The following is a 25,091-nucleotide window of genomic DNA, read 5'->3' as shown; positions in this document are numbered from 1 at the left end:
TAGATGTGTGTTCAAATGGGTCTAGCCTAAAGCAAGTTGCAATTTGTAAATCAAGTTGGCTTCACTCCCAAAGGGCCACCAATTAAGAAAATGAGATTAGGTTCCAGTCTGTCCTCTCTCTCTCTTTTGTCTCTTCTCTCTATATACACCATGCACACCCATTTGTCTCATTTAAAAGAAGGGTGTATCCTTATGTCTTTAAGAAAAAAATTACCAAACCTGAGATATGCAACAACAACCAGATCCTTCTATGGTGAAAGGCTTGACACCTGGCTGCTGGTAGGGCTGTTGCCCTCAGCTGCCATCTCCTTCAGTGACACCTCACTGCAGAGAGAGCTCTTGTCCAGCAGACACTGGGAACTCTCACTGAATGACTGGCTCAAGACAGGACAATTCTTCTTCAGCTAATTTTCCAGCTCCACAGCTCCCATGGAATCGGCCAAGGCTGTCACTGGGCTGAGTCATAGCTCAACTTCTCCCTCTGCCCCGTCTGGCATCCTCCCTGCTCTTCCTTCCATGCTGATCCCAAGAATATTCCACAACTTCCTGCCCATGAAACCATCTCAGATCTGCTTCTAAGAAAGTACAGTCTGCATTGGGGTTGTGATGAGAATCAAGAGAAGGGTATGTGAAATTCCTACAGAATCTCCGAAGTGCTAGCCAGCAGAAAAGTAAAAATCATGATGGCCATTTAATGAGCACCATGTTGGGCACTTAAATAAATATTGTTGAATTTTCACAAAAGGAAGAAGATAGTTCTTCCTTTATTTTCAGGTGAGAAGCCTGAAGCTCAGAAAGGTCACAGTTTTGACCAGGTCATCCAGCTAGGTGGCAGTGATGGGTTTTGGCCTAAGGTCTTTGTAGCCTCTCTTCCTCCTGCCATCTTGGAACCCACTACAACATCATACTGGTTAAGACAGCTTCTCAGTTATGTGCCATCTATGGACTAGAAAGCTCTGACTTTAAGAAATAAGAATCTTAAGACAGAATATAGAAATGCCTGCAGGTGGGGAGAGCGTATTTGAGAACAGCCAGTGAAGAGCTCAGCTGCCTCCTCCCCAGCAGTTCCAGGCTGTGCTCCCTGCTGAGAACAGAGGAAGGCTGTCAGATCTATTAACCTCAGCAAATGTAAATGGGGACCCAGATGCTCTCATCTAAAATAAAATCCTCCCCAACAGATGGTCAGGTTTAACAAGTTGGTATTGAGACCGAAGCTCCCAAATAGCTCATCTGTATAAGAGCAAAATCAAATGAAACCAAAACACCAGCCAACCCATTTTCTGGGCCTTAGATTTTGGCTGTGAGAATGACCTGCAGCTAAAAGTTACACGGTATCTCTCATCAAGGCAGCATCCACATGGCAGAGAAGATTATTTTCTTCTCTGATCAAAGAAGCCCTGATTTGGTGACCAGGAGATTGTATAATGTGGGGGGTAGTCCTGTAGGAAGAAATGACTGATCCCTTTGAACAATGTTTACTGAGCAACTATCATGCACCAAGCACTCATCCTGTAGCTGAGGGTGCTAGGTAGTGCTTTCCATGAAAAAGTGAGGATATACAGTCTAAGAAGTGGGCAATTTTAATTCATGTGATTAAAAAATGGGTACTGGAGTTGAATAATGAGTTCAGTAAAAAATCAGAGAGGACATCTCCTAGGTAGCTTTTCTCAGTCAAGGCCCATTTCCCAAAGATGAGGCTGAAACATTAAGACTTGAATGAAGAGTAGAAGTTAGTCAGGAACTGTTTGGAAGGAGAGAAGAAGTCATTATAGGCAGAGGTGATTGATTTGTGAAGGCTCAAAGAGGAATAGCATAACTAGGGCAGTCTGGGTTCATTTGGGACAAAGTTTTTGAATATCCTTTAAAGAAAGTAAAATGCTATAAGACTATAACTCTTTATTTTATATACTTTATGAAGCATGACAAATCTATATAACACCTACTCATTTACAGATATTTACTGAAGGCCTACTGAATACCAGGTACTGTGTTAGACCCTGTATGGTTATAATAACCAGTAAGAGCTACCTGCCCTCACTAACAAGGTTTGTATCAAGTGCCTGCTATAAGCCAGAACCCTAAATATTAGGACAAAGTCTTGGTTCTCACTAGAATGGAACGTTTGGGTCCCCTGGGGAGCTTTCAAAATTGTCAAGGCCAAAATCACACCCTGCCAACTAAATCTAAATTTCAGGGGGAGAGACACAAGCCCCAGCATTTTTAAAACCCCAGGCAATTCCAATGTGTAGCCAAGTTAAAGAACCACTTGACTATCACAGTAGTCAGATTTAAGTGTGCATTAAAGTCACAGAAGACTAATTTAGTAGATCTGGGCAGGGGGGCTCAAGAATTTCGAATCTGCATTTCGAACAAGTTCCTAGGTGACACTAATGCTGTTGGTTCAGAGAAGAAACTTTGAGAATTAGTGCATGAGCCTATGAAAATTATCTGTATTTATCTCACCTCCCTAGTAAACCTACATGTTAATGATACATTGATGATAACTGTCTACTTCAGTGACAGATTCCACTTTTTAATGCACTTTCTTCCAAGACAGGGTAAGAACAAGAACTTGAAAAGGACTGTTGATTATTACGGTAAACCTTTGCTTGGTGAGTTTCCACAAAGGAAAGCACTGTGATGAGAGGTTGGAGACGGGGCTCTCATTGTTTTGGCAGCATGATGTGAAGGTAATGAGCAAAGATTCCAGAGCTACGTGGGTCCAGAGCACATCTCTGCAACCTACCAGTTCTGTGATCTCCAACAAGTTACATGTACTTCTGTGTCTCAATTTGTCCTTAAACTGTGAAGGTTGAAGATTCCAATAAAGCTCTTAAAACAGAGCCTGGCACATGGCAAGATTTATATAAGGGTTGAGTATTACTACTCTCCTGAAATCAGCCCACCACTCTTCTTGATTAGTTTATAATGTTGCAAACTACAAATATCATCCTTTCTTTATGCTCCATGTTTCAGATATCTAGCACATCTTCAAAAAATTGTACTAATGTGAAGGCATAGCCTATGAAGAGACAAAGCCATTATGAGATCCAGGTTACGAGTACTAATAAACTTTCTATGGGTTCAGTAGGAGTTACACGGATAAATAAGACATAAAATCTAGTCTCAAGGAACTTAATCCTGGTGGAAAAGAGAAGGCTTGTTTGCAAATAACTCTACCTCAAAGCAGACTTTAAAAAGACAGTCAGAAAAATGAAAGTAAAGTTCCGGGGGCCAAAGAGAAGAAAACAGATACCTGATTGAAAAGATAATGACCCACAGCTATGATTTCAGGGAGAAGAATGACAGTTGATTTGGGTCATGAAGGATGAATAAGATCTCCTTGTACAGAGACAGCGATGGGAAGGGCACTCCAAGGGGAAGGAATGGTATATGCAAAAGAATTAAGGCAAAAATACAACAGTCAGTGTAGTTCAGGAAAACAGAAAGCACGTGCATTAAGGGCTAGAATCCGTGTCACTGTGTGCATTTCTCCCCTACAGCTTGCAGAACTAACCCTGCCTTGGCTCTTACTCTGGCACGTGAAAAAATTCCTTTAACAATAAGGTATTAATGTACATCAGTGGATAAATTTCTATTCTCGTAATTAAAAGTCAAAGGACTTATATATATGTGTATATATATGTATATGACATTTTGATATATATCAAGTATACAGATATACATATCATATATATATACATAAAATATGTATTTAAAAACGTCCAATTGAAATATTCTGGAAGTCAGCCTCAAGGTATTTAATTTTTGTAAACAGGTCCTGATACTTTTCCAAAGCAAATCTTAATTGGTTTTCACCTCTCCTGATTGTATATTTAACACCTTGTCAGAAAACATTTAGGCTGGTTGAATCCAATCATAAGGCTTTAGAATTATTGGCCATAGAGAAATTCTCACATGGTGCAGATAAAGATACTGACTAGCCCATGTACTACTTTTTCTGGTACTATGCAACCCAGCTGCACTGTCTGACTGTGTGAAAGAAAGAGAGGGGATAGGATATCAAGAAACTTTCATAACTCTGCCTGGAATCTGGATCAGAGAGTTTCACAGAGCCTTGCAACAGGCCACTATTTGTAGCAGAGCTGGTAGGTGGGAGTGGACCAGAAAAAGCTCTGGGAAATGTCTAGAAGAGCAGGGAATTTTATATCCAATCCTGACCAAAAGTCAGGATCTCCTACACTATTTATTTCTGATTCTTCTGATTCTCCCTCTTGTCCTCTCTTCTGTCTCTTATCACCTGCACACTGTCGCTTCTGCTTTAATCTATGTGTTAAAAGAGAGTCCCTATGTCTAGCCCAAACTCAAGGTAAGAGGAATTAGGCTCGATTTCTTGGAAAGAGTATCAAAGAATTTGTGGACACTTTAAAACAGCCACACCAAGTTTATCTTCTTAGATATTTCATATAAGTGGAATCATACCACATGTTATCTTTTCTATCTGGCTTCTCTCACTTAGCATGATGTTTTGAGGTTCGTCGTGTTGTCGCAAATGTCAGTGATTTCTAGTTTTTTATTATTAAATAGCATTCTATTATACAAATATGCCACACTCTGTTTATCCATTTGCCAAAATGTGCTTGTATTTTCAGGCACATTTTAGGAGACACATGTTTTGAGTTTGTTTTGCTTGTTTTGAATCTGCAAAAACTTTCAAACTGCACATTGTCAAATATTAGCTAGGGTAAAAAAGACTTTCTGTGTTATGTAACAAGCAATGAAATGTATAAAACACAACTTTGCTGTGAAGGCAAACCCCTCAGTTTTCATATTGTAGGATGGTTAACATGACTGATGGTTGGTAATAAGATGACAAACATCACTTAATTAAATGTGTAGCTCTTTTATTATATATTGATCACATACACAGAGTTTGCCTCAAGTAACAGAAGTTTCTAATTTCATATTCAACAAAATGAACTGACATAGAAAGGAGAGCTTTTGAGATACATATTTTCTTTTTTTTAAAGATTTTATTTAATTAATAGAGGGGGTGAGTGAGAGCATGAGTAGGGAGAGGGGTAGGAGGGAGGGAGAAGCAGACTCCCCACTGAGCAGGGAGCCCCACTCACAGCTCTATCCCAGGACCCTGACATCATGAGAACTGAAGACAGATGCTTAACAAAATGAACCACCCAGGTGCCCTGAGGTACACATTTTCATAGTATGCAGGGTCAGAAGCAACTCAGAATATGTTAGACATTAAATGTCTATCATTAAATGTCTGGAGGTTTGCTGAATGAATGAACTTTCTTTGCAAACCAAATTTCTACCCAGAATTTAGCTTTAAATCATATCTCTAAGGAACTTAAAACATGAAGCTTTTCACAGGGAACTTGGATGGAGTTTGCAAAATTGCTTTCTATGTAGGAAATACTTTTATTTCTTATTGCATCTGCCAGAGAAAGGAATCAACTATTCAAAGGCCTTCACGGATCTGTAAAAGCTGAATCTCGCACCTCGGTTTAGACTCCCTTCTGTGTGATCTTTGTCGGTCAGTGGTGGCCACCAAAAAGCTGCCACAGTTTCAATTCTGACAGTGTGAGTGATAGTGCAAGGGGTCAGTCCTGGTCTTGGGAGAACAGTCCTAAACTGGGTCCCAGTGGTCCTTGAATCTCCCAGGATTTAACATGGGTCAAAACTTAGCAGCTTCAGAATAAATAAATGATGATCTTAGCAGTTCTATTCATTAAGCACACATCACAAAGATGAATAACTTACCAGTTCTGAATGTCGTGCAGGAAACTTGGGAAAGTTACCCTAATGCATTTTTAAACAGTCAGCCTCCAGACCATGACACTCAAATTCAACAATGAGAGGAAAAGCCTGCAAGCCTGGTTGCTCCTCCAATAGAGTACATGGGCTCAGAGTCATTTGGTGGCCTCTTATGAACTACACAGGATTATCCAGCCCCAAATTCATGTGACCCCCTAGCAGGATGAAGATCACTGCCATATAGAGTCACTTTTATCTATAGGAACATGTTCTACATTTTTTAAAAAGATTTTATCTATTTTTTTTTTGAGAGAGAGTGAGAAAGCATGAGCAGAGGGGATAGGCAGAGGCAGAGGCAGAAGCAGGTTCCCCACTAAACAGGGAGCCTGACATGGGGCTCCCTCCCTAGACTTGGGATCATAACCTGAGCCAAAGGTAGACACTTAATCAACTGAACCACCCAGGTGCCCCAGGAATATATTTTACATTTTACATGCAATGAGATATAGGCAAAAAAGGAATCCTTATTAATTTAATTTTAAATGTCAATTTATATTGAATGAAAAAGATTGAGAAGTATAGTGTTTACTAGCACATCAGCTACGGGAGGAGATAGAGAAGTTTAAAATTATTAACCAGAATGGCTGGCAAATCATCAAATAGGGAGAATTTCCCAGTTGTAGATGCCAATCCAGAAATTAGCCTTCCTTCCGTACGAATTATAAGACATCGCTCCACCTCTCCCCAACACATACATGTGTGCATGCTCCTTCTTGTTGTGTCTTTTAAATTTCACTTGGGGTAGGACCTTTGTTCTTATAAAGGCTTCCCCTATGCATGTGCTGCTCTCCAAATTTCCAGAACTCTCCTTCCCAGAAAACTATCTTCCTGCCCCTTGTGTCAGACTCCCCATCTGTGTGAGTAATAAATATTTATTTGCTCCTCCCAGAAGACTGGTAGCATCCATTTGACATCTGAACTCAGACCCAGGAGGGAGCTTCTTCCTGTCATGGGCAGGTTGCTGTAATGCCTCTCCAGCAGTTGTTATATTGAGGAAGGAATTGATTGAACAAATATTTGTTGAGTGCCTTCTATGTGATCAAGCATAGTCCTAAGCACTGGGATGGCAGCATAAACACAAAAGGCAAGGTCCCTGGCCTCACAGAGCTCACATTAGGTACGTCTGTATCAATGCTTGAAGTATATGGAACCCACCTGAACAACACAGCCAACGTATGACGTTGGCATACATTATTTGGACCTCACTTACTGAGTGAGTGGAAACTCACTGGCCAGGTCTGATCCACATGTTCAGATCAGGAATCAACACTGCCAGAGGGCAGTTCTCTATGACATGTGCTATAGACATCTGTCCCAGTGGGGATTCTCTGGAGCCAGCTGCAGAATCTTCTAATAGTATTGGAACTCAGTGAAGTTCCTTTCTCTTTTTTTGTAATCACACTCAAATTTCAGTATATGTGAGAATCAATAGTCAAGGTGTCTTTTCCATATTTGTACCTTTAAGGGAAGTTCTATCAAAGATACAAGAAACATAGTTGAGATTAAGAGGCTTCCTACTGGAGGTAGTTGGAAGCACAGTAATCCAAGAGGGATGACTAAACAGTGGGGGGATTTTAAGATGTAGACACTGAAATATGGGGTCTATTTTCTTGAGCCAGGAGGCAGACAGAAGAACCAAGGTAAGAATCAGAAAGTCAGAAAGAATGAAGTGGTGGGGGTGGGGTGCTTAAGTGAGAGGAGACTGATGAGAAGGAAGCATGGCTGGGACTCCAAGGCCATTCCCTTAAGCACTGGGGGATTCATAATCTACTGCACATACTGGAGGAAGTAATCTTCTAAAAGACCAAGGTAGAAAAGACACCAGATCAAAATGAGTGCTTTCCCAGCTTAGTCTCTTTATGTTCCTACTTATTGTCACCAAGACTGCTATAACTTTGACTTTTGAGCTTTCTATAGCTACATTACCTATCCACGCTTTGGAACCCAAGATCCCCAACAAATAGCACAATCAGGAGTGAGAAGTACAGAAATGTCCTCAGATGAGCCAAACAGACCTGTTTGAGCAAGAAATGTCCTCGAAGCTTCTTGTGTGATGAGGAGAGGTGGGATGAGAGTTTCTAGACCTCAACAAAGTCAGGCTACCAGAAATGTTGTTGTTACAGTACAACCTAGTAATCCTTGAAAGAGTGACAGGATACTTAATAGTATGAGATGCAATAAATGGTTTACATTAAACACTCAATTTGTCAATATTGGACTCAGTAACACCTGAGCCCCTGGGAGAATGTGTGCATTCATTCATTGTACTCACATCTGCTACTGTATCCTGTGACTGCATTCTCTATACAGACAAAGAAACAGGATGATTGAATGGACATATATTTATATGCATGCAGTAATTCAGTCCACTGAAATTAGCACCCACCCTAAGGGTACATACAGTTGAATCCTATCACAGAGAAACAGAGATGAGAGAGAAGCAAATGCTTGTTGACATCTAAAAGGCAAAACAAAAACAAAAAACAAAAACAAAACCACCTCTAACAGATGCTTGAGAGCAGGTTTGTCTCTGCAAACCACTAACTCTATAGATACTTTTTTCCAAAGCATGAATAAAGCATAGGAAGTAATTCTGTCTCCTTTTCCAAAAGGAAATCAATAGCCACAAATAGTCCAAAACCAAGATTGTGTTTGAGTGCCTTAAATCAAGCTGGTATGCTGCATTTATTAATATCTTACAGGTATATGGTCCTTTCTAGTTTAGCAAATGCCCCACACAACCAGTGAGTAAAGGTTCATATTTTATCTTTATTTGCCATACAAGAAAATTGAACCTGAGAGACATTATGGGACATCACCAACTATTCATTAGCAGACTCAATCCCCATCTTTTAATTTCACATTGACTATTACTTTCATTATTTTAGTCTAGATTTTAATCCAAAATTTTAGTGTATTATGTATGTATTAAACATTGTATATGAAAATAGCTACTTAAAGAAAACCATCCTCAATGTGTCTGTTAAAGACACATTATGAAATTTGAGTTCCCAGAGCATATGGAATGATCTACTTTGTTTCATATAGCTCAATAATAATGCCTACACTATGCTTATATGGGCTCTTTCAAGGCATGGGATGAAAACGTGGACACCCAAACAGATCCAAATAGTAAAGATGATATTAATTAAGGGCTTGACATATAATTTGTCATTATTTATCTTGATTCTTTTTCTTTTTCAGGTTTATTTTATTAATTCTCTACTTTTAAAAATGACCAGATAATTTATTTACTCTATTTGTATTTCATGTCAAGTAATAAATATAATTATGGAATGAACCTGGGACATATGCAATAACATGAGTGAATTTCACAAATCTGATACTGAGAAAATGAGGCAAGACTCCAATAAATGTATGCTGTTATTCTTCTTTGTGTGAAGTTCTAGACAAGGCAAAACCAATCTACATTGACTAAGAGAAAAATCAGTGGTTATTTGAAGTAGGATTGGGGTTAGAGGATGACATATAAGTGGCAAAAGGGAACTTTCTGATGTGATGGAAATGTTCTAAATCTTGATTCTGGTGCTGGTTACACAATTATATAATATATATTTGTCAAAATCCATCAAATTGTAACTTTAAATTGGTGATTATACATATAAATTACACCTCACTAGCTTTAATCTACTAAAAAAGGGACATAAATATAATTTTCAATAATATTTATATTGAAGTTTTGATATTGTATTTGTAATATATTTTTACATAAAGATCCTTATTCATGCCTCATAATAATTCTATGAGGTAGACACCTTTATTATTACTATCCTTATTTCACAAGTGATAGAACTGAATTTTGAAGAGTTTAAATAATCTGCTAATAATCAGTAAAACATAAACTAAGATTTGAGTCCAGGTTTTTTTAATCCAAATTCTCAAATGGTTCTCTCAACACAAAATTGAATCCCTTTCTAAATCTTTCCCAAATAGAGATTTTCATGCAACCCCAGTAAGGATGGATAGCACAATAAGAAGCTAATTTTTCAATAAAGTTATTCATAAGTAGAAACAATATAAAAGCATTTAGCTAGCATTTTCAAGTAGTATTGAAAATATTTTTGAAAACAAATTAGTTCCTTTTAACTTCCAAGTGCTGTGGATTTGCAGTCTTACATATCATGTTTTGAGATAGTAAAAGCATAGTATGCCTTAACAGCATCCTTTTTTTTTTTTTTTGAATTCCCTCATTCTATAAATGCCCATAGTTCCCCATGCCCTCTAGACTTCCACTGCTCTGTCATTCCATGTCATTTGTCTCAAATTAACTCTGTTATTCTGCTTCAAAATATCCATTACCCTCAAGAGCTAACCCAAACTAGTTAATATCAAAGGATGAGCAATATAATGTAACCCATCCATACTAAAGCCTTAATTGCTGATGGTCCATTTTATTCTCCAGGGAACTTAACATTTTCAAGAAGACTACATTAAACATAATGAATCTGTAACTGATATGATTTTAAGGAATGTGTTTGAGTTAAATGATTGATTTTTGTACTCACTAATATGGTAGCCATGACGTATATTCACCAACAGCAGGTCATTCTACTTCTGGGCCAAGAGGAGGGTTGTACCCCTTTTAACCCTTAAACTTGAACAACATAGTCCTTTCAACTGACTCACTTGGTCATTGAAATATGAATGGAAGTGATGGGCCAATTCTGGCCTTTAATTGCCAGTGCTGCCATGATCATGAAGTTCTGGATAATGAACTCTCCATACACTGGATATCTGAGTGAGGTGATATAAAGCAAAGTCCCCACTAATACCCAAAGCAAATATAACCTGCACACAAATTAAACCCCTTGTTGTGTGACTGCTTTATACCCATTAGATTTTGGCGAGATTGTTTGTTTTGAAAGCATAATCAAACCTATCCTAAACAATACAATTAAATTCCAATATGTATGTTTCTTTTTCTTTATAATTTATTTAATATTTTCTAAGTTGCAACAGGTACTAAAAGTGATATAAACATATCTTTTAGAGTTTTGTACCCACTTACCCACACACTCATCAAGGCAGTTGCTAAAAAAAAAAAAAAAAGGCAGTTGCTAAATTGATGGTGTATCCTAGAACCCATAATGTCTGAAAGGAAAGTAAGAAATTACACAATACTTTCTTTATTTGGGAGGCTCTTTCCTTCCAGTACATTCTCCTTGCATGCTGTAAGATCCCAAGAGAATTTTTCTTCTTCCATTTTCCACATCCTGGAATAAATCCCTCCAGAATTTCAGACCATCACCATATCCTTTCTGCCTCATAATATCCCTACTCTGGCCCTCTAATATTTAAAGATACAAGTAATATACATAAAGACTGTTTATTTTTCCTTTTATTCTCTTCTGCACTCTACATATTTCCATTATTAAATGCTACACTCAGTTTAAAGAAAATAATCTTCCCCTAAAAAGAAGGAAGTGAATATTTGGTCAAGGATATCCCTGTAAGTAAGCTTCTTTTTTTGACTCTCATTGAATGGCATTTCCCCATGTTTATTTCAAATGCCCACATCTATTGCCTCTACTCCAAGACCAGAATCACCCCCATGCTTCCAACAATTTCCTAAGGTTCTTTTATCTTGATTAAATAAAATCATTCCAGTCAACATTTTGAGAGCTACATCTTGTGCAGAGTGGTTTTCTTATAAAGGAACCACTGGTCTTGTCAACTTTTCTTAGCTCTTTGTCCCTTCTTTGACCCCTTTTTTAAATTTCTTTGCTCATGTCTATCCTTTCAGCTCACAGGCAACAAACAAAAAAACTTTAATTTCACCTTGTTTCTTATTTGAAGTCTTATTATCAGCCTGTCCCATTTGAGAAGCTATCTCTTTCACCGCTCATGCAAATGTCTATCTTTGAGTAATAATCTCCATGAAGGAGGGGACCCTATCTAGAAACTAAATACAGCTTTGAAGGTAGCTTTTATATTCACATGACTCTGGAGCCCAGGGGTACTCATTAGATATTTGTTGTGGTGGTGGGCATTCTTTCCCCTGTCACCTGTCAGGCTGAGCAAAGCCTGCCTCGTCATCTGACACTGCTATTTCCTGCCTCTTTCTCATGAGAGGCTGGCCACACTCCTCACCTCTCTTCCTTGCATTGCCAGCTCATAGCAGCTCACTTGTAAATATTCGTTAAGGGTATTCACAGTGAGTTGCCTATGACACCAACTCTGAATAACTCTGTGAAGGAAGTAAAGAAAATTACATCAAATGAGACCAATTTTAGTTGTTCATATGACAAAGAGTGGGGACTAGGGAAGAAATGTCATTCTGAGGATATAGTTTTTATTTCATTTCAAATTCTTCAATGATATTGCACATAGGTTGTAAGTCTGTATAGTTGGTATAAACATGCAGAAAAGAAATACCCTCCATAATGAAGAGAAGGAACAATTTCAGCCTAAAATAGAGAAGGTAGAAATTCAAGCCATATAAACTTTGGTTGGAATCCCAGTTCCCTTACTTACCAGTTTTATGGCTTTAGTAAGACATAATCCTCTGACTTCACAGTCCTTATCAGTAAAATGAGACTCATTCCTATTTACTTGCAGGGAAATAATGCATTTAATACATTGTCCTGGCACAGGACAATTCTTCAGTCAATGGCATATATGAGTGTTATGGTACTAGATTTATAACACAAGATAATAATAATACTATCCTCCAAGCTAAGCACTTTGCTCACATTATGTTATTTAATTCTGTCAAGGGCGCTATAAAGAAATGCTGTTAACATCATTTTATAGATGTAAAAACCCAGTTTTACAGTGTGCAGTAACTTACCAAATGTCACAGAAATAAAGACTGGTACACTCAAGCAGTTTTTTCTGGTGAGTATCTTAAAACAGTGTTTGTCAGGGATGGCCCTGATGGCTTAGCGGTTTAGCGCCGCCTTCAGCCCAGGGTGTGATCCTGGAGACCCGGGATCGAGTCCCACGTCAGGTTCCCTGCATGGCCCCTGCTTCTCCCTTTGTCTGTGTCTGTGCCTCTCTCTCTGTTTCTAATAAATAAAGAAATCTTAAAAAAACAAAACAAAAAACAGTGTTTGTCAAATATTAAGTGCACAAGAATCACCTGAAGATTTTGTTAAAATGCTAATTCTGATTCAGCGGGCCCAAGGTGGGGTTTGATATTCTAAACCTCTAGCAACAACCCAGGTGATGCCAAAGCTGCCCAACTGCCAACAGCAGGAGGGAATTAAGCCCAGCCAGAGTCTTAATCTAGATGCTGCACTATGGATGTAATAAGACATCAAATGTACAGTGTTAGGTAAAAGGACAAAAATAATCAGATTATGAACAAAACTTTTTAACTTATATAAAGATGAAAATGAATATTATAAACTATTTTTCTCTGGGGACAGAAATATTAGTGTTATGACTTTCTCTTTTTTACCTGCTTATTTTTCCTAGCATACATGAATTCTATGACCCCTGGATCAATCGCCCACTTATTGAACTAATTGTAATTAAAAACAGGGATTTTCAAAATAAACAAATAAGTAAATAAATAAAAAATAAATAAATAAAAACAGTGATTTTCCCACTGAAAGAAAGGATTACTTATATATATATATGTACTCTCACTGACTTCTGGTGACTTCATCATCAAGTTTAAAACAATAACGGCAAGTCCCATGAGCTATGATTGCTTGTAGCAAACAAGAAGGAAGGGTTGGCAGATAATGATGTGCAGAGGAAGTATAAAATTGGTACAGTGGATTGGCCTGAGTAAATTTCCAGCGGGTCTAGGTTATGTGATACGGACACCGCAAACATCTACTTGAATGGCTGTACATTGAATAAAGGGGCATGCCCAGAAAGACCCAGATTGGGGGGGATTAGTAATAATTGCCTCTGAACTCGTGTTAACTTCTGGTGACCTAGAAAAGACCACCACTGTGGTCCACTAGTCAGAGAGAGTGAGAGTTTTTGGCGATCATGCCATAGATGGGAGTTTTGACCTGAGTTTGTCTCCTGGTGGAACCAATTGCTCCATAAATCAACCTTGTGATTTTTTTCCCCAGTTTTTGAGCACATAGTTAAACAGATATAATCAGAAATGGGCAGACTCCACACTGGTTTTCTGACCTGTGAACTGGGGGTTCTTATGTAGGAAGTACCATGCATCTGTCCACCAAAAGGGAAAACCAAGATCAATACTGCATACAGGAGGATCTTAAAGATTAGTGCCACCACAAAAAAATTTAAAGATGCAAGAGTATTAATCCTTACAACATTCCTATCCTTACTACCTTCAGGTGATCAAGGTTAATACCAACAATAATAAGTCATACTGCAAGTAAGAGCTTTAATATGATGTGATGAGAATGGCACTTCTCTTCTGTGCTTTTCCTCTCCAAAACCCATAACCTTAGCCTAAGCATGAAAAAAATCAGACACATCCAAGTTGAGGGATTCTAAAAATACCTAACCAATATGCTTCAAATTGTCAATGTTATAAAAAACAGGGAAAGGCTGAGAAACTGTCATGGCAAAGAAGAGCCTAAGGAGACATGATGACTAGATGTAATGTGGTATCTTGGATGAGATCCTGGAATGGAAGAAGGGCACTGGATAATAAAGTAATGAAATTTAAATAAATGTGGAATTTAGCTAATAATAACATAAAAATATTGGTTCACTAATTGTCATGTATTACCGTAACAATGTAAAATGCTAATAATGGGGCCCCCCATTTTTTGCTGAGTAATTGGGAACTCTCTATATATACTATTTGCACAGTTCTCTGTAATTTTAAGACTATTCTAAAACAAAATGTTATTTTTTAATGTCTATGAAAATGATTTAAAGCTTAATTAGGTGAAGACTCCAGTTACCTCTGCTATTCCAAGTACAGTAAGCATAATGGAGAAATCAGCATTCCTGACATCTGTAAATAAAAAATTTTTTTTTTGTAAATAAAAATTTTTATTTCAATAAGCAATTGTTGTTTTTGTTGATGTTTTGAAGTTTTCATATGGAAAGAAAGGCGCGTGTTCATTTTTTAAGTAAAAAATACTATGTTATATTAAATTATATTTTAAATGGCATCAATTTAACAATAAAAATAAAGTTATGAAAACTCCAAATACAAAATAAAATTGCATTTTTTAAAAAAAATTCTGTATTTCACAGAATCTCTTGAGGTTGGGGTTTCCAAGTATTTTTCAAGTTTCACTAATAAGATGGCCCAAGAAACTTCATGAATCTGAATTCAGAAATGTCTTAAGTGGAGAGGGGACAGGGACATGGGAGATATCTGTTTTGCTGATAATGATCTAATAGACATGGCTTGGCTCTGAACTGGTAGCTGCAACCTTCTTCTCTGGATTTCAGCTAAAATAATGTGCAGCTGCAGCAGACTGACCAGGGCTTCCTGAACCCTAGATCCCAGTGAGGACTACCACAGGTGTCTCCTGGGTGTAGCGAAGGTATAGCTGGTTCCCTATGGATTCAGCTCTGTGATGTTGGCTGGAAGTCAACCCTAAAGACCTGGTCTTTCATACTGAGTATGATTTTGTCAACACCCAATTCCCTGTATTAAATCATTTCCTTCTCAAAATGCTAGGGTTTTTGTTGTGTTCAACTGAGCAACGATTCTATAAGAGGCCAGGAAAGGAGTCATAAATAAGTGATTAGGACTTCATGCTGCATGTTAAATATTTAAGAATACTTTCCACTTTTACAGAAAATGTTATTTACCATCTTATTTTAAATAGAATTTAGTCTTGGTTTACCTTTTGTTTCTCCTCTTTAATGGATATACTGTAGAACTGTCTATCTCTACTATAAGAATAAAGAACACTCTGCAAAAATGGTGGTACTAATTAGCACCTGACAATTGGCCTCAGCTTGGGGGTTATATGGGGGAATGGTGTGGACTATGCTTCCACAATGGAACCATGAGATTAGATGCTGTGACAGGTAGAGAATAAGGCAACAGAAGAGGAAGAGGGCAAGTTGATCAGAATAGGGTTGCAGACTGTGTCACACATAGCGTGACATCCTTCCTAGTGCTGGTGTGTTTTCTTGTGCACAGCAGACCCTGCCATGTCATGAGTGAGTATGGCATTGCATTGCATTAGACAGTAGAGCAAAATTCATAAATTGCTACATTGCAGGCCAGACTCTTCAAATTCATTTAGTTTGGCCAAAATCATGTTCAAGAAACTTGAGCCTACATTGCAAAATGAGAGAGTACAATCAAAAATAGGGATTTCTAGTTTTGCTTGAAAAAAAGAGATCTGACAATTCTGGGAATACCTTCCATGTATTCTAAGACTACCAACTCTGGCAATGAACAGTAGAGCTGAGTTCAAATTCCCTCTCATAACCACGCATACTCATCTTTATCACACAAATCACACTGAGCTGTGATTTCCTCTTTACTCACTTATCTTTCCCACTGCATTGTGGGGTGATACAGTTCCTTTTACCCCTGTACCTCTCCCACCCTGACTTATATAGTATATTCCTATTAAAATATTAATGTGTTTTTTAATTACCGAGTCAACTTATCCACTATTAATTATGTTAACATTTATTGAGTTCCCAGGCACTGATCTGGGAGCTTCTCATTTAGGCAGTGAACCAATGGCATTGGTACCAAATCAAGGACATCAGAGGAAACAAAGTTAACACTGATGAGACTTCTTTGAGATTTCTTTAAAAGAAGGGTGGTATTTCAAAAAATAAGGTAGGTACAGGACAGGGTACTATTCTAGGGAGAAAAATAAAACCCTGGTATAAGGCACACCTAAAGAGTGGAGAACAGACCTGTTGCTATAACAAAGAACCCAAAGGAAATAAAGATAGAGAAGAATATAAGAGCCAAATGTCAGAACAAATAAAGGCCTGATTCTAAGGTTCAGACCTGATCCTATCCACACTGGATGCTATTTAAGTAGATGTGATGAAAAGTGGGGTAGAAATATTTAGGTGACAACAAATTGTAGAAAGCTTTACAGTGGGAAAACCATGGCTTATAAAAGCAGGTGGTTTCCAAAGTGTATATATATATATATATATATATATATATATATATATATATATGTCAAAACTCGTTAAGTTTTATACTTTAAATATGTGCAATTTATTATACCTCAGTTAAACTTCAATAAAACTGAACAGAGAACAGATAGGCCTTCATAAATATCCAATTTATATTCTCAAGGGCAGCTATGTTGCAGGGAAGGAAGTAAGCTAATCTTTATTAAAATCCTACTAAGGACAAAGCAACACCAACTTTGGATAAGGACTTTATCCAAACTATTCCAATTAGTCAGCTCGGCAACTCTCCACATGAGACATTATCAACATTACTTAGAGAAACTGAAATTCAAATATCAGCTCTAAAGGTCATAGAATTAGTGAGGGATTAGGTTTAGACTTGAACTCAGGTCTATTTATTTTAAAGCCCTGAGATTCCAAGTGATTCTACACATAGTGAATATTAACATTGAGCCATTGAGCCAGCTTCATGCTCTAGTCTCATGACAAGTACCAAGGAAAATGGGTGGGAGCACACACATAATCCAAATTAAGGACTTTGATTTATGCGCATTGAGGTTATTATCTCACAATTTTCTTTACTTGTAGTGGTCTCCTCTGGCGTTGGCATCAGGGTAATGCTGGCCTCAAAAAATGAGTTGTAGAGTATTCCCTCTTCTCCATGTTTTTGGAAGAGTTTGAAAAAGGTTGGCAAAATCCACTTCTTTAATTTAACTTTATTTATTTATTTATTTATTTATTTATTTATTTATTTATTTTAATTTAACTTCTTTAAATATGTGATAGAATTCACCATTGAAGCCATCTGATTCTGGGTTTTCTTTGCTGGGAGATGTTTGCTTCCTGACTCAATATTCTTACTCTTCTTACCTTTTATTGGTCTTTTCAGATTTTCTATTTCTTCATGACTCAGTTTTAGCAGGGGCTGAAGAGTGAGGAAATGAGATGTTGGTCAAAGAGTGCAAAGTTTCATTTATAAGATAAAAAATGCAGACCTACTATACAGCATGGTAACTATAGTTAATAACACAGTATTGCATCCTTGAAATTTGCTAAGAAAGTAGATGTTAGGGCAGCCCTGGTGGCTCAGTGGTTTAGCGCCACCTTCAGCCTAGGGCGTGATCCTGGAGACCTGGGATCGAGTTCCATGTCGGGCTCCCTGCAGGGAGCCTGCTTCTCCCTCTGCCTGGGTCTCTGCCTCTGTGTGTGTGTGTTTCTCTCCTGAATAAATAAATAAAATCTTTAAAAAGAAAAAGAAAGAAAAAGAAAGAAAGAAAGAAAGAAGAAAGAAAGAAAGAAAGAAAGAAAGAAAGAAAGAAAGAAAAGAAGACCTTAAGTGTTTTCACTAGAGAAAAAAAAAATTGCACCTATGTAAGGTGATGGATATGCTAATTAGCTCAATTATGGAAATCATTTCACAGTGTATAGATATATCAAAGCATCACATTATACATCTTTATTGAGATTTAACTGACAAATAAAAATTATATATATTTAAGATATATTTAAGCTGGAGGTGGGAAAAAAACAAATTAAAGACAGCAAAATTTACTTCAAACACTACTTTTACATTTTTCAGAGACCTTTCACATCTGAGATAAGATTTTATTTATTTATTTGAGAGAGAGAGAGAGAAACAGAGATAGTGAGAGAGAACATGAGTGGGAAGGAGAGGGTAAAGCAGGCTCCCTACTCAGCAGGGCACTGGATATGGGGCTTGATTCCAGGACGCTCAGATTATGACCAAAGGCAGATGCTTAACCAACTGAGCCACCCAGGTGCCCCATCCTAAGACACTCTTAAACTGACTGGAAATTTACTGAAATTGAGAGAGAGGAGAGAACAGAAAGATAAAAAGAGAGAAAGAGAGAGAGAAAAAGAAGACAGGAAGAAAGAAAGGAAGAAAAACAGTATAGATAGATGAAGACCATGTCTCTTGGTTTTTGTGCCCAATTCATACAATGTGAGCCTTCTTTTTTTTTAAGATATGTGTTTATTTATTTATTTATTTATTTATTTATTTATTTATTTATTCATGAGAGACATACCCAGAGAGAGAGGCAGAGACATAGCAGTAAGCCTGCTATGGGACTTGATCCCAGATGGCGGGATCATGCCCTGGGCCAATGGCAGATGCTCAACCACTGAGCCACCCAGGTGTCCCTGTAAGCCTTCTGTTAAATGTCTAATTCAATCCAATCCACTTATCATGAATAGCATCGATTTCACCAATGAAAGCTTATTTCCAACACCAATTATGTCAATAAGTAAGCCAGTAATTTCACCAGTGGAAATCCATATGTTAGTTAACAACACATGTGGTTGTTGATCAGAAATAAGGATAGCAGAACTCCTAAGTGTGAACTTTTTGATACTAGCACCTGTCTTGGAGAAGAAAGTCTCATTAGGGAAATGACAACACTAATAATATAACTAAACTGTATACAGAATATTTGACTGCCTATCTTGAAGCATTTTAAAGTAATATAAAGTGTTCTGTACAAATTTTGGTTTATCTAAATTAAAAGGTGTCATAATAAAAATGTAAAACACTTTAGATAACTCTGAGTTTCAATACGTTGTTGAGTTACAGAAGTTAATTTAGGCAGAAAGTCATTTTAATTATAAAGCAATGTTGGGTCACGACCTGGGTATGGTTTGCTGTCATTGCTGAATTTTAGGAAGCTTATTCTTTCATTCTGTTCATTTGCCCTCAAGTGGTTCAAACTGTTATAGTTCATTGTGGTTGATTTGCCTTCAATTATTGACTTCTTCAGTCATTTGGGAATTTTTGTTGATTTTCAATTTGGGACTATTCTAGAACTTTTCTTTACCAAACTTCAATTTCTTTGGAACAAATAAGAAATGCATAATGGTCTCGAACATATTTCTTAATTTCTCTGTTCTTATGCTATCATTAATCAAGTATTATGTGCTTCAAAATCATCGTTCATTTGTCAATTACCTCTAAATTGACATGAATTCCTTCCTATGATAGAAAAGATAGTCATTGCTGTTTCACCATTAAGGAAAACGAGGTGCAGATATATTGATTCCATTTTCTCCACTGCAAATGGAGGAATGTACATTGTGGTCCAATATGGAATGACATATAAGTTGTGCAGTTTTGTCAAACATTAGAACAAAGATTAAGAATATATTTTTAGTCATTTTAGTACATAGAATTTTGTTCCGCATTTCCCATGTTTAGTGTTCTGTGTCCTTAAAGTCCTTAAAAGTCTAGAAAATGCATCAGAAAAGCTAATGATAATTAATCTCAAAGAATCCCACATCTAGTGCATGTGACTATAGCACTTTCTTGGGGTGGGGGAGAGTGAGTCATAACTGACCAAATTGTACTAACAACAAAATAATAGTAATTCTCATTTACAGTGGGTTTATAGTTTTAGTTCTCATTTAAAAATACATATATATCTTACAGTATTCTTAAACAGAAGGGAAATGACACATTTTCAAATTTATACTTTAGTCTCTCTTGAGACACTGTTTTAGAGGCCTAAGGCTACCATAAGATTGCAAATAATTTGCATGTTTTCTTTTAAATGAGTATCTTTTCAAGAAAGAAGAGATGTCAGTTTCCATCGTAAGCACTGGAAATGAGATCTGAAGAGTGAAGATGAGTTGCAGAAAAGTTGATAAAAGAGTTGAACAATGGTCTAATTCTGGAACTGTTAAATAATTGACCATGGTACGTCCTCGTTGAAGGCCAGTTGCCAAAAATAACTTCTAGAAATGGGATGAGAATCTTGGTCAGAATTGAATTAATTCCCCAAAGAAAGAAGAACCCTATTTTGTCAATGCACAGTAATTTTATCTTCTCATAAAACTTTTATCACAGTCAAAAGCATGTGTATCATTGCTAATGTCCAACTTTTGCCCAAGAGCTGAATAGATATTTCCCATCTTATGGAGTTGTTCCTATGCAGGATGTCCTAGGAGCCTTGTTGATGTTTTGTAATTCTCTTACATTTTTTTTTTTTACCAGAGTGTCAAGTATGTGTATTATGGCTAATGTTCACTATTTGACTGAGACTGCATAAATATTTCCCAAATTATACAACTGTTTCATTTCAGAAGGTTATTTATAACTCATATTGGTCTAGGTCAAAAAATAAATATGCTGTATTTCCTCAAAGTAAATTATTATGGGGTACATAATGGAAGTGAAAAGAAAGATAGACTCTAGAGACCTTGGAAATCTCAAGAGAACTTTAGGGAGAAGCCCGAGGCCTGACTACTCCATGTTCTTTTAATAAGTGGGGGGAATCTTTCAGGAACATGAGAGAAGCCACAGGATTTATAAACCATGCACATACAATATTCCTGACGTCTCTTCACTTGAAGCTACACATCGTCTCCACAGACCTGAATTTCAAAAAATACCAATGATTGGGAATAAAATGCCTTCTGGTATTATCTGAACATAACTTGCAATCTTACCTTAAGGCCCTGATTCATGCACCTGACAACTTCAATTTTCTGTTTATAATGCAGTATTGTCCGCCTCCAAAAATAATAGGCTTTATGGAATACATTGTGCATAATTTAATTCTTATATGCCAGGGAATTCATGACCCAGGAACATCTATTTAATTTCTAGAATAAGTATAGCTCAACACACACACACACACAAACACACAAACACACCAATATAACATGAGCACAATTTTAGCTTTAAATTTGATTTTAATAATTGTATCTGGTGAATTTTTAAAATCACTCTGTGCAAAACATGAAGGGAAAAGCATATTTTGAAAACCATGTTGATCATTTAAACTGTTGGACCTTGGCAATGATAGATAAAATAATGTTTAGCGTTTGGCAAATATTTATCAAGAAAATATCTATTAAATGATAGATCAGCTAAAATTATATGTATTAAAAATTATTTTCCTTGCCAGGTTAATCAAGAAAAAGATAGTCAATGAATTAAATACATTCGTATCTCAATTGGGTGTTTTACTTTATTGCAAACAGTAGAATTATCCAGTCATTCTTGCTAACTGCACTAATATTCATGAAAATATAACAATAACTGAACAACCATTTTCCTTTGTATTTTTAGGTCTGTACATTAGGGATATATACATCTATCAGAATTTTATATGACTTTGACCTCATTTTTGTTGAATAATGCCTTACCTTGTATTGTTGACTCCCTATCTAGTGTGAATCAGTATATCAGACTTCACTCTGGACCTGTAATTCCTCTGGGGCAATACAGATAAATGTAGATCTCCACTTTTCTGAAAATTTTTAGAAAAACAGTTGAGAAAAATGAATGCTCATAATATGAACACTAAGGCCAACTCTAGTACCAAATTTAATATCCACACTGATTCTAATTCTAATACCAACACTTACTGTGTATCAAGTAACCAGGTATCTTGAAGCTACCTGAAGTAGCTTCTTCCTTGTGGTGGAAATAGCTCTTATTAAATTCATTTTTCAGATAAGGAAATTAAAATAAAGAAGCCAAGTTCCCATAACCAGTAGGAATGGAAGTTGATTTTGAGTCCAGATCTGTCTGAATCTAGAAGACATACACTTTCCACCTTACCTCAGACAAAACTAAGCAATGTGTCACTTGACATTTTTTACTGCATAATATTGGAAATAGCATCATTCTTCTCATTTTAAAATCATTCCTTAGACTCTTCATTTTCTCTTGCAGTATATTCTTTTTACATCAAGGATTTCTAGTGTAAAATAGTTCTACCTTTAAAAAAAAAACTTCACAATGTTTCATTATATTCTGGAAAACTTGACTGGTTTATATTCTCTGTTGTCATTTCCTAGTCTTTCATTTGAGATTTTTCTGGTCACACTTCCACCTTGCTAGCTGCTTTTCATCAGTTGTAGACTGTCACAGGCCTGGGCATCTTCCACACCACCTTGACTCCTCTTCACCCCTCTAATCATTACTGCAGTACACTTAGTGAAGCTTATGGAAGAACAGAGCAAACAACACTCCTTCTTATTCTGCACTTTTATTTTTTTAAAGATTTTATTTATTTATTTATTTATTTATTTATTTATTTATTTATTTATCAGAGCAAGAGAGAGGGAGAAAAATCACATATAGGGGATAAGGGCAGAGGGAGAAGCAGACTCTCCATTGAGCAGGGAGCCTGATGTGGGGTTTGATCCCAAGACACCAGGATCATGACTTGAGCCAAAGACTGATGCTTATCCACTTAACTGACTGAGCCATCCCGGAGCCCCACCATTCTGCACTGTTAGGCCCGACAAGCATATTTGGGCATATGAAAATCTCCCTACTGACAGGGTTAAACAATTTCAGAAATAGTTAATAATGTACAAGGTTCTAAGTATAAAGCTGAACCAATTTGTATCTTCTCTTAGGTCTCACAAAGTGAGGGCTTACAAAAAGAGGTCTTCTGGTGGGTGGGGGGCAACCTGAGTCATAATCTCAAGTCTGAGCCCTTTTTCAAGTATCTCATACTGAAAACTCCTCTTCCTTTCATCAAGAAAAACCCCATGTTGAAAGATGTTCCCCCATTCATCAATAGGAAAGAGCAAATTTAAACAACGAGATACCACTATACCTCTATTAGAATAGCCAAAATGAGGAACAACACCAACTCCTGACAAGGATATGAAGCAACAGGTACTCTCTAACACTGCTGGTGGGAATACAAAATGGTACGGCCACTCTGGATGACATTTTGACAGTTTCTAACGAAACAAAGCATGCTCTTACCATACAATCCAGCATTACAATTCTTGGTATTTACCCAAAGGCATCGAAAACATCCACACAAAAACCTGCACATAGATGTGCATAGCAACTTTATTCATAATTGCCAAAATTTGGAAGCAACCACCATGTCCTTCAGTAGATGAATGGATAAATAAATTATGGTGCATCCAGACAAAAAATAGTATCCAATGCTAAAAAATTGAACTATCAAGCCATGAAAAGTCATGAGGAACCTTAAATGTATACTACTAAGGGGAAGAAGCCCATCTGGAAAAAGCTACATACTTAGCATACATACATAGCATACATAGCAGCAATGGAAAGATCAATGGAACAATTATAGTGACAATGGAAAGATCAATGGTTGCCAGGGGTTAGGGAGAGGGTTGGGATGGATAAGCGGAGCACAGAGGATGTTTTAGGGCAGTGAAAATATTCCATATGATATTATAATGATGGCCACATGTCATTAGACATTCACCAAACCCATAGAATGTACAAAACTAAGAGTCAATCAGGTAAATTATGGACTTTGGGTGATCATGCTATATCAGTGTAGGTTTATCAACTGTAACAAATGTTGGGATGTTGACAGTAGGGGAAGCTTACATGTACAGGGGCAGAGGTGTATGAGAACTTCTGTACTTTCTTCTCAGCCTTGTTATGAACTTCAAAGAGTTCTAAAAAAAATAGTCTATTTAAAAGGAAAATTATCAGGAAAGTCTTTTCTTTTTATTCTTAAAACTATATTCTTTTCAGTTTCCTACCAATGCTAACTGAACCTAAGAGTCCCTTAAGCACAAAATCTCTAAGGAAGAAGTAGCATTCAAGGACAAACATGTTTGCTTGCTGTTTTTTTTTTTTTTTCAGACACACTCCAAAAGAAGCGCTTTTAGATGGAACATGGTTTTCTCCATTAGCAAGTACATACCTGCCCTTGGAGTCAAAGGGCTTCCATTGTTATGCTTTTTAGAACTTCTGGTTTCTTTTCTTCTCTACTTGAGGTGTCAACTAAAGTCTCAAAAAGTTCTGTTACTCTTGAATAATGGAAATGAGAATATAAATATGGGTTAAATTCTTTTTTCATTTTGAAGTCTTCTTGAGATAAAGGTTGGTCAACAATGCTTCCTGCCCTGACTACCTTGTTAAACTAGATGTAATACCCTCTGTCCAGTTAAGTGTTGCTTAATTGTATTCCTCTCTAATTTAAAGCTGCAACCTTGAAAAAAAGGATGCAAGCAATTCATCTAATTTTCAAACATTTTCTTTACACCACAAGATCAGTTTTATGAAAAATCAGTATTTTTTAGAATACATGCGAACATTATTCAGTAAGTTTACAAAAGAATTGTATTAAAAATTATAAGGAAGAAATAATAAATAAGCTGAATCTAAGAGGTGTAAGGCTGAAAAAAAAGGATCACTTCTTGTTTGATATCAATACCTACTAGCCAGTTTTAATAGAAATCAGATTTCATTTATCAGAATTTGGTTTTTCAATAAAAACATG

The sequence above is a fragment of the Vulpes lagopus genome, chromosome 19 (assembly GCF_018345385.1).
Source record: "Vulpes lagopus strain Blue_001 chromosome 19, ASM1834538v1, whole genome shotgun sequence".
NCBI lineage: Eukaryota > Metazoa > Chordata > Mammalia > Carnivora > Canidae > Vulpes > Vulpes lagopus.
This window is presented reverse-complemented; position numbering follows the sequence as displayed.